This window comes from Cylas formicarius, unplaced genomic scaffold (assembly GCF_029955315.1).
Source record: "Cylas formicarius isolate icCylForm1 unplaced genomic scaffold, icCylForm1.1 PGA_scaffold_2__14_contigs__length_35257938, whole genome shotgun sequence".
In the NCBI taxonomy this organism is placed as follows: Eukaryota; Metazoa; Arthropoda; class Insecta; order Coleoptera; family Brentidae; genus Cylas; species Cylas formicarius.
Window position 1 is genome coordinate 1,647,345 of NW_026844319.1, and position 20,250 is coordinate 1,667,594.

Below are 20,250 nucleotides of genomic sequence, written 5' to 3' on the forward strand. Positions count from 1 at the left end.
AAAGTCGTAGTCGTTTAAGTAAATATTGGCTCAAAACAGGACGAAACGTCATTATTGTTTTTGCCTATGGCCCATTCAGGCTTAACTTGGGTATTAGTAAAACATCGATACACCGAATTCTAAAAGACCACTACCTACGCCGTTATACTAAATTACTTAAAATTCTCTTTGAATAGAATACTATAATTGGCTAAATTGTAGGATAGATGAGGACCCCAAATTTTTTATTTCGAATATTATGAACAAATGAAGCTACTTTTTCGAGCAAAGAAATAGTCAATTTGCATAGCGTGTATATTGATGCCTTTCAATGCAATGCATAATATGCATTATCGCCAGTAAATTTCCATTGGACGCGTGAAAGCGAATTATCAAAAGAGGTCGAATGTGAACGTCGAGAGTGGTATTTTGGGTGATCGATTTAACTACTTGCCGATTTTATAAAAAAAAAAAACGTCCCTCTACGAGAGGAGATGCGTGACTGCAACACGATGGATGCGTAGTACACTTCTCTCAAGAAGGAATTTTTTCTACCAGACTTATCAAATTAGCAATTATGATTTAGCAAACCCGTTGGAAAGGAAGGGGTATTGGTATTGGTACTAAAGTGGGGCGCCCTGCGTCCCCCACGCCCTCCTATAGAAGGTCAACAACTATTGTAGCCCAATACCGTCCGCTGCCTCATTGCCTCGGATACCGGTGTGACTCTCGCGACCCAGAGCAACGTGACATTCCTCTCCTCGGCCACTCTCTTCAGTACCCCTTTGCACTCCTTTATCAACAAGGAGCGCGTGCGCACTGACTTCAGCTCCATAAGTGCAGCCCTCCTATCCGAGCAGAAGAAGACCCTCCTGTTTCCGTGGTTGAGCCGAAGCAACTCTCTGGCCGCCATCAATAAAGCGAAAATATCCGCCTGAAACACAGTGCAGTACTGATCCAAACCCAAGCTCGAGCCCATTCTCTCGCAGTACGCTCCAGCTCCGGCTGATCTCCAATTCTGGACCCGTCCGTGTACCAGATAAGTCCGATATTTCATAGAATATCGGAGATATGAGAGGTGCCTCAAAATTGAAAAATTCCAAAATCACCGAAATATACACTGCTAAGAGCTTATGACTCTCAAGATAATTATACACAGAGATCGCCACCAGGTGGGTTTTAAAAACACATCAGTGTATCAAAGATGTTAGGCTTTCACGGCCACAAACTACAATGCTAAGTATTTCCGGGCTTTTGAGCCGTGGCCCCGAGATTACACTCGACGTTTCGTCTACAACTGCGGCAGACATTTTCAAGAGCAGCGATGCGGTAACGGTCGAAGTGATCTTCCGTACTGCTCTGTGATGACTGATTTGCCTAGTGGAGAATCCCCGGTATATAAGCGCACTGGAGTGGGCGTGGCCTCGCTATTAGGCATAGGTCGTATTCGTCCGGGTAGACATGATGTTTTGTTTATGACCTGAATCCACGTTCTGCTGACGTTAAGACCTTTTTCTTTTCTGTTGAAATTATTCTGATGTTTCTGAAATTCAATGGCTTCTCTGAAAAGTCGTCGATAAAAATGTGTTGTCCTGTCCAGTACCTGAGTGTCTTCAAACATGATGCGTATGCTCCGCCACTGCTGACTTGTCTGTATGTCCCAGGAGCATTGAATATATACAAGAATATGTTGCTTGGGTAAACACAACTTTTTAATGGAATATCCTGTATATTATTACATTTTTGGATTCTAGCCAAGTTTCTAGTAAAATTTCATATATATTCTATACCAATGTCTTCCTATGTCTACATTTTTATCTCAAATATGTCATTTGCAGGCCCTAGGACTAACAAGAATTTTTTTCTAAAAGGAAATCGTTATTTTTTAATTTGGGTTTAAGAGAACTTCTATAATCCTTTCATGACTAATAATACAGGGTGTTCAAAAAGTAACAATAAATACTAAATTAAGAAAACTTCCAAAAATCATTAAATGGAAACCCCCAAATTTCATAATTTTATCTTATTTACCATTAAAAATAAAAATAAGTTTGGATAAGATAAGGTTGTCTATGCTGAAAATGTTTAGCTTTCGAACGAATGTCAAATTAATATTCTTATATGACGATTTTACTGCGGGTTTCGTGTTGTGTTATACTTGACAACGAATAAAAAGTCAAGAAAGAAAAACATGATAAACAAAAAAGCCGAAAATGTCACAGGCTCTCGGTAAAATGTAAATTCGTCGTTTTTATTTTATTACTGTCAAAAATATGGCTCCATACACTGTTGAAGTGCGTTTCCAGTTATATGAGTGCTTTATTCCCAATAATGAAAGTCCAGCTTTGGCTCTTCGGGAGTACCGGCAATTATATGCAGCAAGCAGATTACCCACTAAACAGATTTTTAGTAGAATAGTGCGTAACCTACGAAATACTTCAGCCATAAAAAAACACCAGGACGAACCCGAGAACTGCCCATGCTGAAGAAAAACAATTAGATGTTTTGCTGTATTTCGAGGAGAGGGAAGAAAGTCCCCAAAGGCAAGCCGCGCGTGACATTGCAGAAGTCAAATTGGCATTCAATTCTATTCACTCAAAATTATTTTCCATTAAAATTCCTCCCTGTTCAGTTATTAACAGCTGAAGATAAGGATGCAAGAGCAACATTTTGCGCTCTAATGATGGACCGTTACTTTGAATCCATATTTGAAATAGTATTATGGACTGACGAAAGTTTTTTTAATACGACCGGCATTATTAATAGATCTTCTAGTAACAAACACCGTGTTAAAATTATTCAGAAGCAGGGTTACAGAAGTTAGTGTGGTATAATATCTACTTTTTATGAAGGCCATCTTAATGGTGATCGGTATTTAAACCTACTAGCTACGCAGAATTATCCGCTTATTGACGCTCTACTGGAACAAGTTAAACATGATCAAATCTTTCAACAAGATAGTGCTCCTTATCATACGTCACGACATGTTATTAACTGGCTGAACAACCCATTTACAACTTGGATAGGTCGACCAGGAACAATACCTTGGACAGCTGTTAGCTCTGATTTAGATTTCTTTCTATGGGGAAACCTAAAAAATAAAGTTTATCAAAATCGGACTGAAATAGGGAGAACAAAGAGCAAATAATACAGGAAATACTTAATATCAACGGATCTAAAATGGTTAGTGATGCTATAAATAAAATGGAAACTATATATACGACGTGTTTGGCGGTTTATGGAGGACATGTTGAAAATTTATTATAATACCTGTTGTTCCAATCCAAATCCAAGTCAATTCTTTAAGTATTATATCTGACATATTATAGTTTTTTTAAATAAAAATATGTCACATTTTATAAAATTTAGGTCAAAAAATTATTGATAATTTTGAAATAGCAACTATCACCAGCCTCATATATTTCTTTGGAATATTATTGATTTTAAACGCTGTGTTAGTCAACTAAGAATAGATATAACAAAGTTTGAAACCGCAGCAAAATCGTCATATAAGAATATTAATTTATCAATCTTTCGAAAACTAAACATGTTCAGCATATACAACCTTACCTTATACAAACTTACCTTTATTTTTAATGATAAATAAGATAAAATTATAAAATTGCAGGGGTCGGTCCATTAAAAAAAAAGATTTTGATAGTTTTCTTAAATTATTACCTAATCTTACTTTTTGAACACCCTGCATTATTAGTTAACAAAATATTATTATTTTAATAAATTAAATATTATTTTTAATGGTAAATAAGATAAAATTATGAAATTGGAGAGGTCGGTTCATTTAAAAAAAGATTTTTGACATTTTTGTTAAATTAGTATTTAATCTTACTTTTTGAACACCCTGCATTATTAGTTAACAACATATTATAAACATTGTGTTAAAGTATGTTCTTGCCAACAACGTATTAAACCCAAATTAAAAAATAAAGATTTCCTTTTAGGAAAAATTGGTATTAGTCCTAGGGCCTGCAAATGACATATTTAAAATAAAAACTTAAATATGTCAAAAACCATTAGACATAGATATAGAACATTTAATTGACGAACTCAACAATGGCTAGATTGGCGAGAAAATAGACTGTATAATTTATAAGAAAACTACGATATTGTAGCCTTATTACTTTAGTGTGTGTTTGATCGACCTGTGAGTCCCGGATTATGCGGGGAGCCGGCCGGCTGAGGCGATTGGAACACTCTAAATTGTCACTAACAGATAATTGTTAATTGTTAGTCTATCGGAACGACCGCAACAGGGAAGGGAGAAAATCACGAGCGACAAATTAATACGTGTTGGTTTTTCTGCAACGTTCTACCGAGTACCGATCGATCGATACATTTCGAATCCAAAAAAGCACTACTTGCACTTTGCACTTGCGTATAGGCCTTAAAACGTACCGGGAAATTAAAATACTAAGAAAGTGTCAACATAAATTGCGGTGGTAGTAAATTCTTTTTCCCTTTTAATATAAGGGCAACGAACATTAGAAAAATGACTAAATTAAATTAATTAACTATTAAAAGAACATGCAAACGTAACATTCCGCCTACCAAAATACAACGAATTTTTTTAATGTGTTATTTGTTGGTAGCGGACAGTTTAATAACCGGGCTATTTGAAGTCTTTACAAGAGCCACTCTAACTATACCGTCTTCCATTGCATTGGCGGGTCGAGATCATCTTTGATTAGTACCAGCAGCGTACCAATTACAACAGAAGAAGGATCTTTATACTATTTGCTACGCTGATGATACGTATATCAAAATTCTTTGGACCACCGGGCCCAGAAATCTTGAAGCATTCGCTGGAGTAGTTGCCAACGATCTAAGTTACTAAGAGAAGTCGAAGTGTAATCGTTTTCAGGGGTGCCATCACGGGTTTCAATGTAAGAAAATAACCCGGCGTGAGGGCTGAAAGGTCGTAGGGATCGGTACCAAAAACGGTAAGTGGACGAGAATTCAAAATGACTTCAATTTGGATAAAAACAGTGTTCAACTCTTCATATGTTAATATGTGACCACAAAAGACCCTGTAAAGGTGACTTTTAACCGCTTTCACCCGCCAAAATGTGGAGCCGAAGGGGGGTTGAAGTGCCAGGTGATACACACTTTATTGGCGGACTCCCGCATAAAACTATTTTGAGCACCTACAAAATTTGAAATAGCTCAGAGGTATTCGATGCGAAGGTTGCACAAACGATTGCGGAGCTGGATCGCGATCCTGGATGCGTGTGGAAATGTAAACATTGTATCGGAACGGAACCTGATGTCTCCAAGTACTTTCAAGAAGTAATTGTAAAGGTTAATTCACTCATGTCAACTACGAGCGAATTAAAAGTTGAGCAAGGTCTCTTTAAAGATTCCTTGTAATTTTTTGGGGGGAAAATTGATGACTTTACTGCCCAGATGGAAACAGTTAAAAAATACCTTAGGAGATTAATAACTTAAAAGAGGAACTTGTATCAGTTAAAGCTGAATGTAGCTCTTTGAGATCAGAACTGGAGTGGATGAAGCAACAGGATAGAAATATTAACTTGGAAGTATGTGGTGGTTACTGAGATAAAGGGTGAAAACGTTGGAGATATTGTTAAAAAAATTGGAGAGACCCCACAAATTGAACTTCAGGATGATGATATTGTCTCCAGTCACAGAGTCATCCAATTTCCGGGTGTTCCCTCCAAAAACACCCCCAAAAATATGGTGGTTAAATTTCAGTCCATTTCGAAAAAAACTGAAGTCGCACGTGCAGCAAAAAAGCGAGAGATTTGCAATCACTACTTAATACCTCAATATTTGATTACCCACAACCAAGCAACACAAAGTTAAAATACCCGTGACAGAACAAAATGGTATAGGAATCTTAAAATATGAAAAATTTGTAAATGCCGAAATGCCGGAAGCTTTAGTAAAAATTATCGATTCATGTGCGTTAACAACTATTACTAACACATCTGAAAATCCTGTTAGTATACAATTTATTGAACCTCTAGAAATTGAATTAATAAATGAATGTGAAACTAATTTCATTGAAAAAATAGAAGATAACAATGAAAATTAAATCGAACATTCAAAAAGTAATTTCGACAATCTGCAAAAAGAAAATCTAAAAAATTTAAGACTGAATCACTGCAATAAAGAAGAATACAAAGCGATTAGGAAGTTATGTTACGAATATCGAGACATATTTTATTGCGATAAAGTGCCATTAATCTTTCACAAATCAAATTTAACACAAAATTAATTTAACTGACGAAACACCCGTTTACACAAAAAATTACCGTCATCCTGAAGTACATAAAGCCGAAGTAAATAGACAAATAGGCGAAATGCTAAAAAATAATATAATCCAACCCTCACATTCCCCGTGGAGTCCTATATGGATCGTACCAAAAAAATTAGATGCATCAAATAAACGTAAATGGCGCGTTGTCATAGATTACCGGAAACTTAATGAAAAAACAATCAATGATAAATTTCCCTTGCCTAATATTTCAGATATTCTCGATAAACTCAGTAAAGCCCAGTATTTTTCAACTCTGGATCTAGCTAACGGTTTTAATTTTTTTAATTAATTAATTTTTTAATTTTTACGGACCATAGACCATTAGTCTGGTTGTTTAACCTAAAAGAACCAAATTCAAAACTTATGAGATGGAGACAAACTAGAAGAATTTGACTACGAAATTCTTTATAAAAATGGCAAACAAAATACAAATGCGGACGCCTAGTCACGAATAAAATTAAATGCTTTAGAAACTGACTCTATTTATAGTGTCTATTTATAATATTATATTCTAGACAACAATTTTCATCCGAATAAATTAGACTGGATTGAAATTTCAAAAACACTCGAGGAAATAGAAAATAAACGCCTAAAAAGCCCAAAAATAATCATTCTCGAAAACAAACTTTTAAGGCCAGTTTTTGAAAATACAATACATAGTACTAATAATGACAAAACTTTACAGGGAATACCTATATTAAATGAAATTATTAACAAGAACGAAATATATTAATTAAATATAAAAATGAAGGTAAAACTAATCACAGAGGCATAGAAGAAACTTGTAAATTTCTAAAAAATAATTATTACTGGATGTTACAAACTATATTAACGAATGTGAAATTTGCCAGCGAGCAAAATATCAACGAAAACCACCAGATCAACCTTTAATGTTAACTGAAACACCTTCAAAACCATTTGAAATTATACACGTCGATACCTTTATTGCCGGCGGACAAAAATTCTTAACTATAATTGATAAATTCTCTAAGAACTGCGATTTCAGCATGCCAAAAATTAGTACATTTCTTCTCATTCTATGGAATACCAAATTCCGATATTATTTCACTTATGCCCTATGCGATCATTGCATATAACAGTACTATACACACAAATACTAATTTTACGCCTTTTGAATTAACACTAGGACACACTGATACAAGTGACCCTATGAACCTAATCACTTCTCAAATATATTGTGAATACGTAAATAACCATCAAACAAATACTAAGCTTCTTTACGAAAAGGTACATAACGATTCCCTTTTAAAAAAACAAAACGATCGATAAAACTAATAAAAATTAATAAAAACAAAACTCCAGTAGAACTAAAAATTGGCGCAACGGTGTATAAGCGCATCGAAAGTCGAAAAGGTAAATTAAATAAAAAAATTTCTGGACCATTCATATTAACAAAAATCTTAGATAATAATAAAATTGAAATGGAAAACCCAAAAACAAACAAAAAAGAAATAACTCACGTTAACGAAACTAAAATAATGAACATTGTTCCAGGTGGCTCGCAAACATCGGAGCAAACGAAGTAAAATTCCACAACCTGAACAACTATCTAGGAATCCTTCCTTATAAACTAGGTACCGCAAAAATAACCTCTAACCAATTCTTCTTTATACAAATTTTTGATTTAAACCCAGCTGTTGCTGAATTCTATGCAATCTATAACAAAGTAAAAATATTAATTAGTCAGATTAAAAATAATACTAATTATTCTCACGAATATTCTAATTCAGTCATCCCTCTTGTAACATTAGCAAAACGCATTGAAAACCAAATTAATCAACTCAATCCATCATATATAAGAAGAAATAAAAGAGGTCTATTAAACCCAATCGGTTCTATTATTAAATGTATTACTGGAAACTTAGACCAATCGGACGAGGCAAAAAAACGATATAGAAATCAAACAACTGCAAGAAAACCAAAATAATTTAGGAACTAATTCAATTAATCAAATAAAACCGTTAGAAAAAACAATCAACTCATTTAAAAATTTGATATCCAATATTTCTCATAACCAACTCATCCTTAAATACAAAATATTACAAATTGATCAAATAATCAAAAAGATAACTGTTGAACAAACGAACGACTATGAGTATTTCCAAATACATGTAGTAATGAATCAAATTACCTTTATGTATAATTCAATATATAACATTTTTGAGAACTATTCGAAGAAATTAAAAACATTAAAAAAGAATTAAAGGAAAACCAACTACCGTTCGAGTTATCTATCGAAAATATATTAAATTTTGAAAAAATTATAGAAATAAAAAGCTACTCTAGAGGACTAATAATAACTTTTATTTTGGAACTACCACTAGTAGAATCAGAAATTTATCAATATTACCAATTGTATCCGCTACCAGTTAATAGTGAACAAGAACTGCAATATTACGTCAATATACCGATCCAACCATACCTGAGTGGAAATATATACTCATTTATGGACTCTAAATGTGTGAAACTATTAAAAAATGGGTTGATGTGTAAAAATATATATATTACCTATATGAAGGAACACCCGCCTTGTTCAGTGGAAATAATAACTCACAAGACCAATGTGACAAACTGTAAACCAATTAAAATCCAACTTCAAGAAATAAAAATTTTTAAAATCCAAAATGGAAAATGGATTGACACCTAAGAAGACAATAGCAACAGTACAATGTAATGACGACATTAACATTGTACCATTATTCGGATCTCACCTTATCGAGTCTTCCCCAATTTGCAAAGTACAAATTGGAACGACTAGGGACCTATACCCCTAATCGATTGAGATTTGATGACACCCGTCTACCGGAAGTGAATTTCTCACTACTACACAAACAGAAAACAATCTTCGATCCACCAGAACTCACACTGGACACGATCAACCTAAAGGCAATAAAAGAGCTACAAATCCAAATGGACGAAGCAAAAGAAAACCTTGGGAAGATGTCATTACCTATATATTCTACAAGAACTAGTGTTTGGACAATTTTGTTGTACCTAATAATTATATTGATTTTGATTTATTTGTTATATAGATGTTTTCCATTTAAAAGGTTACCTAAAATTAATAAACAAAAAGAGAATATTATTATTTAAACTAAAACCACTTGTTGTACCCGTGCTTTCATCTAAGGGCGGAGGTGTTATAAACGCTCTAATATTGTAAACCGCTGAATAAAAGTTCCCATACATATTGTTTCCCAAAGTGTCAGCAATTTGTTTATATAAAACCACGGTGCGAACCACATCGCCAGCTTTTTGTCATCTCGCTTGAATAAAGTTTTTTAAAAAATCAAATTTGTTTTACACGACGAAAACTCTTTGCACAGGTTTTTGAGGCTGCAATTTATTTACAGTTGTTTTTTCTGGTAAAGAATGACATAGATCAAAATCAACATGGTTTTCACAAAAAAACGTTCAGTTCTTACTCTTACAAACTTGGATAAAGTCTATCGAAACGACCGCAACAATGAAGAGAGAAAACCACGAACGACGAATTAAAACGTGTTGGTAATGGTAGAAAATTTGTATTTTTTTAGGGCAACTAATATTAGAAAAATGACTAAATTACACTAATTAAACTATTAAAGGAGCATGCAAACGAAACAACATTATATATAAAATTTTCCTAGAAATTTGAGTAGAATCCAAAAAAGTAATAATATACAGGATGTTCGATTTAAAAAAAAATGAAGTTGTGTTTACCCGGCAACACTAAGTGGCCACCCTGTACAAGATCTTTACGAAAAGTCTTTAAACATGTTGTCTTTTTGTATATAATGGCTTTACATAATAATAAGGGACTTGAGGACAAACTACTTGTTATTAACAATATAGGCTACAATACACAAGAACTGACAGCCGTAGATAAAGCATAATATGCAACACGTTTGGTCAACCTTTTAAGTCACTCATTTAATAAACACTCGCTCCGCTTTACCACACTTTTCGCATAATATACCATTATTCTATTTAAATATATGTTATACAGGGTGAGTCAAAGTATAGGTCATCCCGTTAATGACACATTGTGTATAAATGTGATTTTCATTATGCCATTTTTCATTTTCGGGGCCGGTTTCTAAAATGCAGGGTGTAAAAATGTATTCATAAAATAACATTTTTATTTATAAATCTCGCAGTTTTACACATATTTCACTTTTATGTAGATTTTTATGTGGATTATCAGCAACTTTTCTTTATGTACGCCAATGGTATTAAAACTTATTTAGTTTAATAAACCTCTTACTTTACACTTTTTGTCTCTTATGTATTTTGGATGACAGTTGTAGTTTTTAAAACATTATACAATACAATACTATTGAACTAGACACTAATAATAATCTTCCATTTTTAGATATTCTTATCAATAGAAAATCAGACCTAACATTGGGTCATTGTGTTTACAGAAAATCTACGCGCACAGACCGATACTTTAATGCATGGTCACATCACCATCAGAGTTAAAACACCTTACCTCTGCTCTTCCCTCTAATAATTTCCACATGAAAGATATTGAGCGTTCTATCAAAAAATACACTTCACCACAACCTTCCAATAGCGATCACTGACCACATATCAAAAGTTCCAAAGAAGTATAACGTCAAAACCAGATTTACCATTTGTTCAAAAATCTCTCAACATCTTCGGTCCGTCAAAAACAAAATTCCATTTGCGATGCCAGGAGTTTACAGCATTCCATGCATATGCGGCAAAGAATAAATTGGAGAGACCGGACGAAAAATATCAGCTGGCTCAAAGAACACGAAAGAGCCTTACCTCTAAGACAAATAAACTCATCGGCTGTTGCCGAACACACTCATGAAACCGGACATAACATTTTATTCGATAAAACTAAAATTTTTGCATGTAATCAGTTCTTCTACCAACGAAAAATCCGACAATCTATACAAATCTATAAACAACCTAACAATCTTAACCGCGACTCAGGTCTCTATCTGTCATCAATATGGGGATCAGTCATCCGAGACGGTGTTTATGCCGCTAATTTAGCTCTGCCCCCCTCAAACAATATATAAGCAGGTCCAGAGTAAAATACGAATCAGTTTCAGTGAAGCTCTGAAAAAGCCAACAGTATGATTGGCGAAACGTCGGCAAGTTCGACTCAGCAAAAACTGACGCAGGATGAATCAAGAAATTTTGTAAAAAGTAAATCAATAAATGTTTTAATAGCAAAACGTGTAGTTTGCAGTAACATGTTTAAATTTTAACAATAATGTTTAAACATGTGTAGTTAAAATAACATTTCGATTTCTTTTCATGCAAACAAATCTCAAAAAACTTTTATTTACCGAATTTGTTAATTCAAGAATTTGTCAGACTGAAGAACAAAATCAAAAAATCCGAAACGTTGGTACCCAGACCCACACAATACATTACGTCATTCGACTCGTCCAAATTTGCAGTAACATACAGAGCATCCTATTAAAAGTTAGAAAGTCAGAGTAAGATATATCTTGCATATACAAATAAACTAATAGATCTATCATAGAAAAAATCTCTGATTTCAATAACATTTTTTTTTAAAACACCCCAATAAAATACTCTACTACTACTCGGGAAGTACAATAAAAAATTCAAAATTTATAAACACACAAAAAAATAATAAACAGTAATTTGCAAATTTTATCTACAAAGAAACTATTTCAAACCTTGGCAAAATAGACCTAGTTCTGTGCAAAAAATATGCGCGTTCTTATTCTTTACACTGCTTTTGGGATAAAACATATTTCACATTCGTCAAACATCTTTTTTTTTCATAAATTATTTAGGACCAATTTATTGGGAAAAAATGCAGTTTAAAAAAAAGCATGAAGAAATATTTTTCAATTAATACAATTACTTGGAAATAATTGGAATACAGCTGTTAGATTTGGCAAAAAAGAACAAGTACATATATGTAAGGCAAGCAAGATATTTTGTAGATTGCTTTGTGGGGTGATGAAGTTAGTCACAACAGTAATAAGGACAAAATATATAAAGATTTGCAACATTAATGAAGCATTAATGAAAGCAGAAGCTCATTTGGTCATTACTTGCTCAATAAAAAAATAAAATGATTGTATTTGAATTAGCTCTGACGTAATCAGGAAAAATTGAGAAGAAAACTGACTACGCCACTGGATCGTAAAAACTATACCTACGTCAGTCTTCACCTTTTCAATAAGTTAACGCATAACCAAACTACCAAGGGTTTCTGAAAATGCAGTATTTCAAAGCCACCCTGTATGACAAAAACTGCAACACGCTAGCTTTATTAATAAGGGGGATAAGCCATAAAACCACAACCACAAAACGATAACACTTGAATATCCCATGTAAAGAAAATGTAAAAAGAAAAATTATAGATAAAAAACAAAAAAAAAGTAAGTTTTTGGATTGGATAGAGTAAAATACACCTTGAATGGGCATTTAGTTATTGATCAATTAACTTTTATGGAAAGAAGTAGTATGTATTATTTTGTCAATACTGTAGAAAAAGTATAGTACTTCAAGCATCAAGTTTTGATTTTTTGTGGATTGTGGGAGTCAATCCTAGGGAATATAAGATAATGAGGATGTTTTGCATCTATTTTGAAGCTTTTTCAAACCTATTTGACAGAACACCATTTTAATTACATCAATAATCAAACCTAGTTTCAGAATCCTTTTCAGAATCAATTGCAACTCAGTCCCTGGCCCATTATCAATAACTAATTATTTTAGTATTTCATTTTATTTCCCTTTCTTACTTTCTACTTTCATATATTTTTGCTTACAATATTATGCGCCACAAGTTTTTCTTTTATTAGCAATCAAGGGCACTGAATATTATGCCTCCCCATATAGAAATTCTGTTAATCAGGTTGTTAATCAAATAATGAAAAACAGTTATAACTTACAGTCATCCTGGCCAATGATCTACAGGCGAACAACAGAATGAAGGAGCTGTTGGGCTGCAAAAAGCTCCACCAAACCGGGAGTTAGCCGATCTGGTGTGAAAAGTAAGCTATCACTCCAAAAACCAAATTCTACCCTGTTCCTGCGACTAGCAATCGCAAGCTTGAATATCCCATGTAGAAAATAGGAAACCCAAAAAATCTGCAACGAAATTAAAATAGTTAATACATATTCCGCAAAATAGAATATCACAAACCTTTAGGCTTTAATCGAGGTAGATGTGGGTATATATCTCAAAAAGGGCGTAGGCACTATAGCAGACAAGGAATATGGACACTTACAGTGAAAAATAACTGGCACAAAATGCATTAAACCAACAATAACACCGAAAACCTTCAATTTTACAAAAAGCCACGTATTCCTGCTACACGAATTGAATACAGTTCTTAGTTTTAGTCTAATCTGAAATTACCAGCCTCACTCGCATTCGCAACAGGCCAGAAACAAACATATATGATGCCCTCCTTCATCTACCTCACTTCACGATTATGGGTCAAAGAGCCGGACAATACGACAAAAACTGCGCCACATTAAGCAATAAAGGCCTCATAAAGTGTTGGGTACTATTCCGTGCTATCCTCATATCGAGGATTAACGTAAACATTGTCAACAATAAAATTGAAACAAATTTTCTGCCGAAATTCCAATTGTAAGCAGGCATTATAAAAACCATTAGAACGCAAAAACAGATTTCTGTATATCTTATAGGTTTATGTTAAATGCGTCCTAACCTAATATACGGACATTTCGTGGATCCCAGAATCACTTTCATTGTAAGCAGTTTACACGTCAGTGTGACTAAATTGTGCTACGAACTCATAATCTACAGAGCATCATAAACAATATATAGGGCCCACACAAGGAGTATGGGTACATTTTCGTAAAACAACACGAATACATTCACTGACATGACCGTCAGAATTGACAAACGTCAAAATTCAAAACGTGGGAATTATCTCCGATAACATCCGATTGCTCCCAAACCCGTGCGGTAAAATCGCGGAAATGTCCGCAGTGGCTCGGATTCGTGGTACGCTTCCCGCACGCTAGATCGGTGGATAATTAGGTATTTTACAGACGGGAGTAGGAAAACTAAATTATTCCTCCTGAAAATTATAAGACCGTTTTCTTTATACCTGAAACTGAATTTAGTTGTATTTATTTTTCTAACATCTGGTTGAAAAGCTGGTCATCCCAGAATTTTATTATGATTTGTCGCTTGTGAAACATTATAAAATTAAAATCAAAATTTTTATTTACGCATTTAGCATTTATTATGATTACAGTATAGTATACCTAAGAAAAATAGTAACACCAACACTTACAGTTGCTAAACTACCACGTTTACAAGGCGACCGGTTGATTAAAAACAGTCTTCTTTACTTTGCAATTAAAACTACTGAGAGGCAGAAAATAAATCAATACGCTCGTTATTTGTGAGTAAAATATTTGCAGCTTGCACATTCGATTTATAGGCGAGTTAACGCCATAGTTGGTTGTATGAAAATCAATGTTATAAAAATTCAATAAATTTCAGAAAATTCTATTAAAATTATTTTTCATATTTTGATTTTGAAACTGGGGTTTGTGAGATGAGAGTGAATTATAATTGAATCCACTGTTGACACTAAAAAAAAATGCACAGTTTCAAAATGCGAAATAGTGAAAATGTCAAAGAAAAAGGTCAATTCGATGCAATTTTTACTAGCTGGCAACCCTCACAACTCGGCCAAGGAAAATGTCGTAGACCTACTGCAAAGGCATCAAAATCTCATTACCTGACGCCACTGATAATTGGAAAGCAAACAGCAATAATGGTTAGATGACTCAAGAAAATTTTCAAGAATGCTTCATAAAATATTTAGTTCCAGAATTAATTTTTTCGAATTAGAAGAATGTTTTCTTAGTTTCAAGTTTTTCAAATTTTCTAGATTTAATTTGAGACAGAAGTTTCAACAAAAATATGTGTAGTCAGTTAAAAATGTCCATTTTGAATGGATCCATTTGGGTGCCCTTACTTTTTCTACTACACAAGTGCTTTAGCGTGAGACAACTATAGTGTTTTCTGATGAAATTTCGCTAGTTTGCAGAATGACTCTGGAGATCATGTTAAACGGCGGATAGCTCGTTCAACTGGGAAAGATAGTGTGAAATATATTTAAAGAAATAAAGAAAAAAAAATTGACTAAAGAAAAAGAAAAAAGATGTGTTGCATCAAGTATTGAAGGATTCAAAGAAGTTTGTGTGCAGCAAAATAAATGAATGAAAAAAAAAACTATTAATTGAGTGAGTACTTTTAACCAACCCTTGATCACGATTGTTTACATGGACGTACCCCCCATAATGCAATGTCTCACTTATAGAGTACGTAAAATACTTATTAACTAACTTATGAAAATGATAATTAAAAATTTAAAAGGCTAAATATAAACTCAGTTTTGATAAATTCAGTTGAATAAAAAAAAAGGTGTTATACCTTGCGGTTCCTGTAAGTAGTGGCTGCAGTCGTGTACGCTGATTTAGACTCCGGCTGTATCCGATAGCACGGTCGCGATCGATTGACTGGTTGCGGTGAAGAGCTGCTACCAAATTAAGCGAGTCACTCCAGCAGCGAACAGGAAATAGTTGTCGAATTCCAAAACGTTGCCCTACAAGGCAAACAACGTAGATAGAAAACGGAAGAAAAAATGGTAAAAAAGGAAATAAAAGGAAAAAAAGAAAAACCCCTGTAAGGGAATGCCAAAAATCAGTTACTACACCCGAAATAAAATATCACATACCTGTAGGTGTTGATCGGGGTTTACGTACGAGTGTAAGACGTATCAACTAATTGCCATTGTGCCAACAAAGCAAAAATAAGAACCTCATGTGGATGCATGAGGTACGTACATATATCACATCCCCAAAATGGCGCAGACAACCTATCAGAAAACAAATACAAAAACATCCAAATGTCTGATCCAGATGATGGCACAATAGTTTACTCGAAGAATCTTTGGCGGATGTCTCAACTCGGTGGCCTGGTATTTTCTTTAAAATCACCAAAATCACACCGAAAAATTCAATTACACTGCGAAGCCCATTCGAACGTTAATGTGTTCTCTAGACGCAAAATCAACCCTCACGAACAACGAAGATCAAGATATTCTTGTCTAACATTCACATAGTCCCATTGGGCGTCTCACTCCACCGCATTCACGATCACAGGTGGAGATAAACTCGACGCGTAATGCCAAATCAACCAGCAAATCAATGTATCAATCACAACAACCGAGAATGCGGAGCAAAACGTAACACTAAACAAGTAATAAAGACCAGAAACGTTCTATCGAGTTACATTACCCAAACACTGAAAAGGAATTAATTTTAACATAAGGAATTATTATTCTTCGCGAGAAACCTTAGAGACTATTCCACAATCTGGCAACTGCGCCAGTAACGACTCCGGCCGGTGACATTTGGAAGCTTGATGATTACAGTAAACAATGGAAAAAATCAGAATGCAACAAGTTTTACACAAAAATACAGGTGTAATCAAGGTAATCGTACAAAATATTGACCAGGAATAACGGATACCAAAAGCACACTAAATGCTAAACTGACGGAGAACGTTATAACCTGAGAATCATGAAAATTCTCCAAGAGAAAATTGATGTAATGTGGCATGCAGGTACAAATTTCAGCGATAGGACAATATATCCAGATAATCCTCGAACTTAAAACATCTAGAATCGCAATGACCAGTAAAATAACAAGTGACAATATACCAGTCATTTTCAAAACGAAGAAATGCGCTTCATAGGAACATTGTTACAAGAAGGAAGCATTTTTAAATTTTGTCATATGATTGATATCAAGTTTTAAATTCTCCACCATATCACTCTTGCGGAAAAGACAAGTGCAAACCGCAAAAAAAAGAAACACTTTTCTTACTACAAAAATCTTCGTCTTGATCAAAAGATCAGTTAATAGTTAATTTCCTGTTTAGCTACAGAACCACTCCTTATGCATGTGAAACTTAAAACATGGTTAGATTTACTTAAACCGAAAGAGAATATTAGAATAATTTAAACCCAATGCAGATGAATAGTGGAAAGTAGGAGTAGAGTTACCTATCTTGTAAAAGTCAAATGGAAATTAATATATGCGTTAAGCATGTGAGCAGCATTCGGAAAACCATAACTATTACTGAAAATATCAATGTTTTCAAGTAACCTGTTCATGGGGATTTGTAACTTCTAAGTTTTAGAGTTAATGTTATTTTCATGCAGGAACTTCGCAATGGTGAGTGAGTAAGTTAATCTCATTTAAATTCAAATTTCCCAAGTTTATGTTTATTCAGATGAGGTCACTTATTGCTTGAATGGGTTTTAAAAAATACCATAATAGAAATTTAAGCATCCCATAAGCAAAATTTTTTGAAAACCATTTGGCCATAGCGTCAATTGCCCTGTATTTATGGTGTTTCAAAACAAAGAAGAAAAACTTAAGGGGGTAATTCTATGTGTAAAATAGAGGGTAGTTGGTTATATAAACGTTGTTTTTATGTTTTATCTAAAAGAAGAAAATATATAGCACCAAAGAAAAACTTATTTTGTTAATTTTATGTTTTATATAGAAACTTTTGTCTTCTGGAATATTTTCATAACGCTCACTGTCCACAAATAAAAAAATATAATCAAAAAAATTATAGTCACTTCCTATGGCGTTTCTTATTACTGTTTCATTTGACAATACTTAGTTAGTTTAAATAAAAAATAGCACTAATTCAAACTGATTATCTAATCCTTCAATTGTTTAATAATAAAAAGTTTTAATTCAATAATGATTAATTACACTAATGCAGAAATGTATTTTAAGTAATGGAGAACAAATTCAAATTCTTTAATTCTTTAAAGTTTGTACTTATACACAAGCATATCTAAATGGTATACCTAATCACAGCTTATGTTTGATTATAAATTATTTTTGAAACATAATTGTTTGGAAGATTATCATAAATGTTAGTACAAATACCGTTGGACAACACACAACACCGAACAAAAATTATTTGTATTTTTATTTATTTTTTTTTGACATTCGACCTACATTTAATTTTTTTATATAGAAACTAAATTTTTCGCATCTATTTTTAAACACCCTGTATATATGTCGATATCGAAACTTTGATATATAAAGGCAGCAAAATATACCGTAATACAGGCAATCTGAATGACGGAGGCAGAGTTCCCCACTAAGACACATAATCGTGTAACCACATGGCCAAATTGTCTGCATCAATTAGCGATGAGAAATAAACAATATAGTACAGCCTCAATATGTGGAATAAGACTACAACTTTTTTTCAGTATAATCAGCTTGGAAAGTGCAAATGAAATAATTTTTGTTATACAAAAAATTTAAATTAAATTGAAATCTTTGGTACAGAAAAAGTATTTTCAATTATTACACCAGCTTACATAAATTTTGTTAGGGAATTTATTATCAACACATTAAATTGGTGAAGAAAAAAAAGATATGGCTTACCTTCGCAGGTTTCTGTATCGGCGGACTTAAGTTTCCCAGAACAGCACACAATTCCGATGAACTTTGTATCACGCTATGTACCGATGCCCAGCAACTATGCACGAGGCTATGTAGATGGCTAAAGTGTCAAACCCTCAATTTAAAACCCTAAAAGACAAATACAAATAGCCAGCTATATATTTACTTAATGATGGTATTAATTTTACCAATATGGAACAAAACAAGAGATTAATTAATTAAACCTTAAGGATTTTATACTTTTCCCCAATACCACAATAAAAAAAGTACATTTGGTTTATAAATTTGTAGATCACCTCTCGGATTGGCATTTTCTGAAACCGCATGTCTACCATTAAATAAAATGGCAGTTGACGACACATGTACAATGATATCCAATTCCTAAGACTGAAAACAATACTAGAAACAACAAAGTCCCCTGAATTTATTCAGAAAATTAAAAATATGTTTTATCCATCTAAATCTATACTGTCACCTTCAAACTAATCCCCATCGACTGCAACACATTCCTCAACACATTTTTTATATTTGGTTTTTGGTATGTCCATTAGTGCTTCCTGCCATTTTTCCATTTCTTTCTCTAGGCTGCCGAAACGCGTTTCCCGTAATGGTTTTTTGACTCGATTCAGCAGAAAGAAGTTACAGGGAAACGAATTCGGGGGGTGTGCGATAGTATTTGTTGTTCTTTGTCAAAAAAATACGAATAATGATGGCATTGTGCGACATCCACATGCAAAATCCGCGAGTTTTCTAGCCCCAATTCTGGTCTCTTTCATCACGCAAATGTCTCATATCGCACAAATAATACTCTTTGTTTAGTCTCTGGCCTTCTACCATTCTACCTACTTTGCCATTGCGTTCATCATCTTTGACTGTCTCACGCCCCTTTTGAACCACTCGTGGCACTGGTAAACGATCATTTGCTTTAGAGAATCGTTGCAAAACACTTTTACAACATTTGTAGCGTTCGCGCACAATTAAATCCATTTTTAACGCAAAATTTTATACAAATTCTTTGTTGCAAATTTAAATCCATTTTCGAGATTGTAAAAAGTTGCAAACTCAAATCAGAACAATGGGTGCGCCACAGGGCTGGCCACCAAAAAAAAATGCATCTCCTATTTACTGTACTGTGAAACCGTTTTTTTATTAATTTTATGAATCGTGGATTAAATTTCGATGCAAAAGGAAAGGAAGTTAATTTATAAACAACTTTAATTTGGCGATTTTTTTATTTGTTATCAAAAATGAAATGTATTTATTATATATCAATTCATCAATGAATTCATAACATAACCCAGCAAACCATCTTTAGAGTTAAAAATTCTTGTATGCTTTGGATGAGGGAAAATAACTTAACTAATGCTAACTGAAAATAAGTGCCAAGTGCTTTTGTATAGGGGCTTGTTATTTTATTGTTTAACTTCTATTTTACTTAGAGGAGACAGGTT

General features: G+C 33.6%; 1 long non-coding RNA gene across 4 annotated transcripts; it reads right to left on the reverse strand.

Moving 5' to 3' along the window:
• Positions 1 to 1,093: 1,093 nt before the first annotated feature.
• Positions 1,094 to 16,619, reverse strand: LOC132697703 (uncharacterized). Of its 4 annotated transcripts, XR_009618292.1 has the most exons (5): positions 16,036 to 16,619; positions 15,732 to 15,903; positions 13,198 to 13,396; positions 1,583 to 3,070; positions 1,094 to 1,522 (listed from the first exon to the last, which is right to left on the reverse strand). It is a non-coding gene; the product is annotated as an uncharacterized LOC132697703 (long non-coding RNA). The 4 variants fall into 4 exon arrangements; XR_009618291.1 differs by having other exon boundaries at positions 1,094 to 3,070; positions 16,036 to 16,528; XR_009618293.1 differs by lacking the exons at positions 1,094 to 1,522; positions 1,583 to 3,070 and adding an exon at positions 7,761 to 11,374 and having other exon boundaries at positions 16,036 to 16,527.
• Positions 16,620 to 20,250: the final 3,631 nt, after the last annotated feature.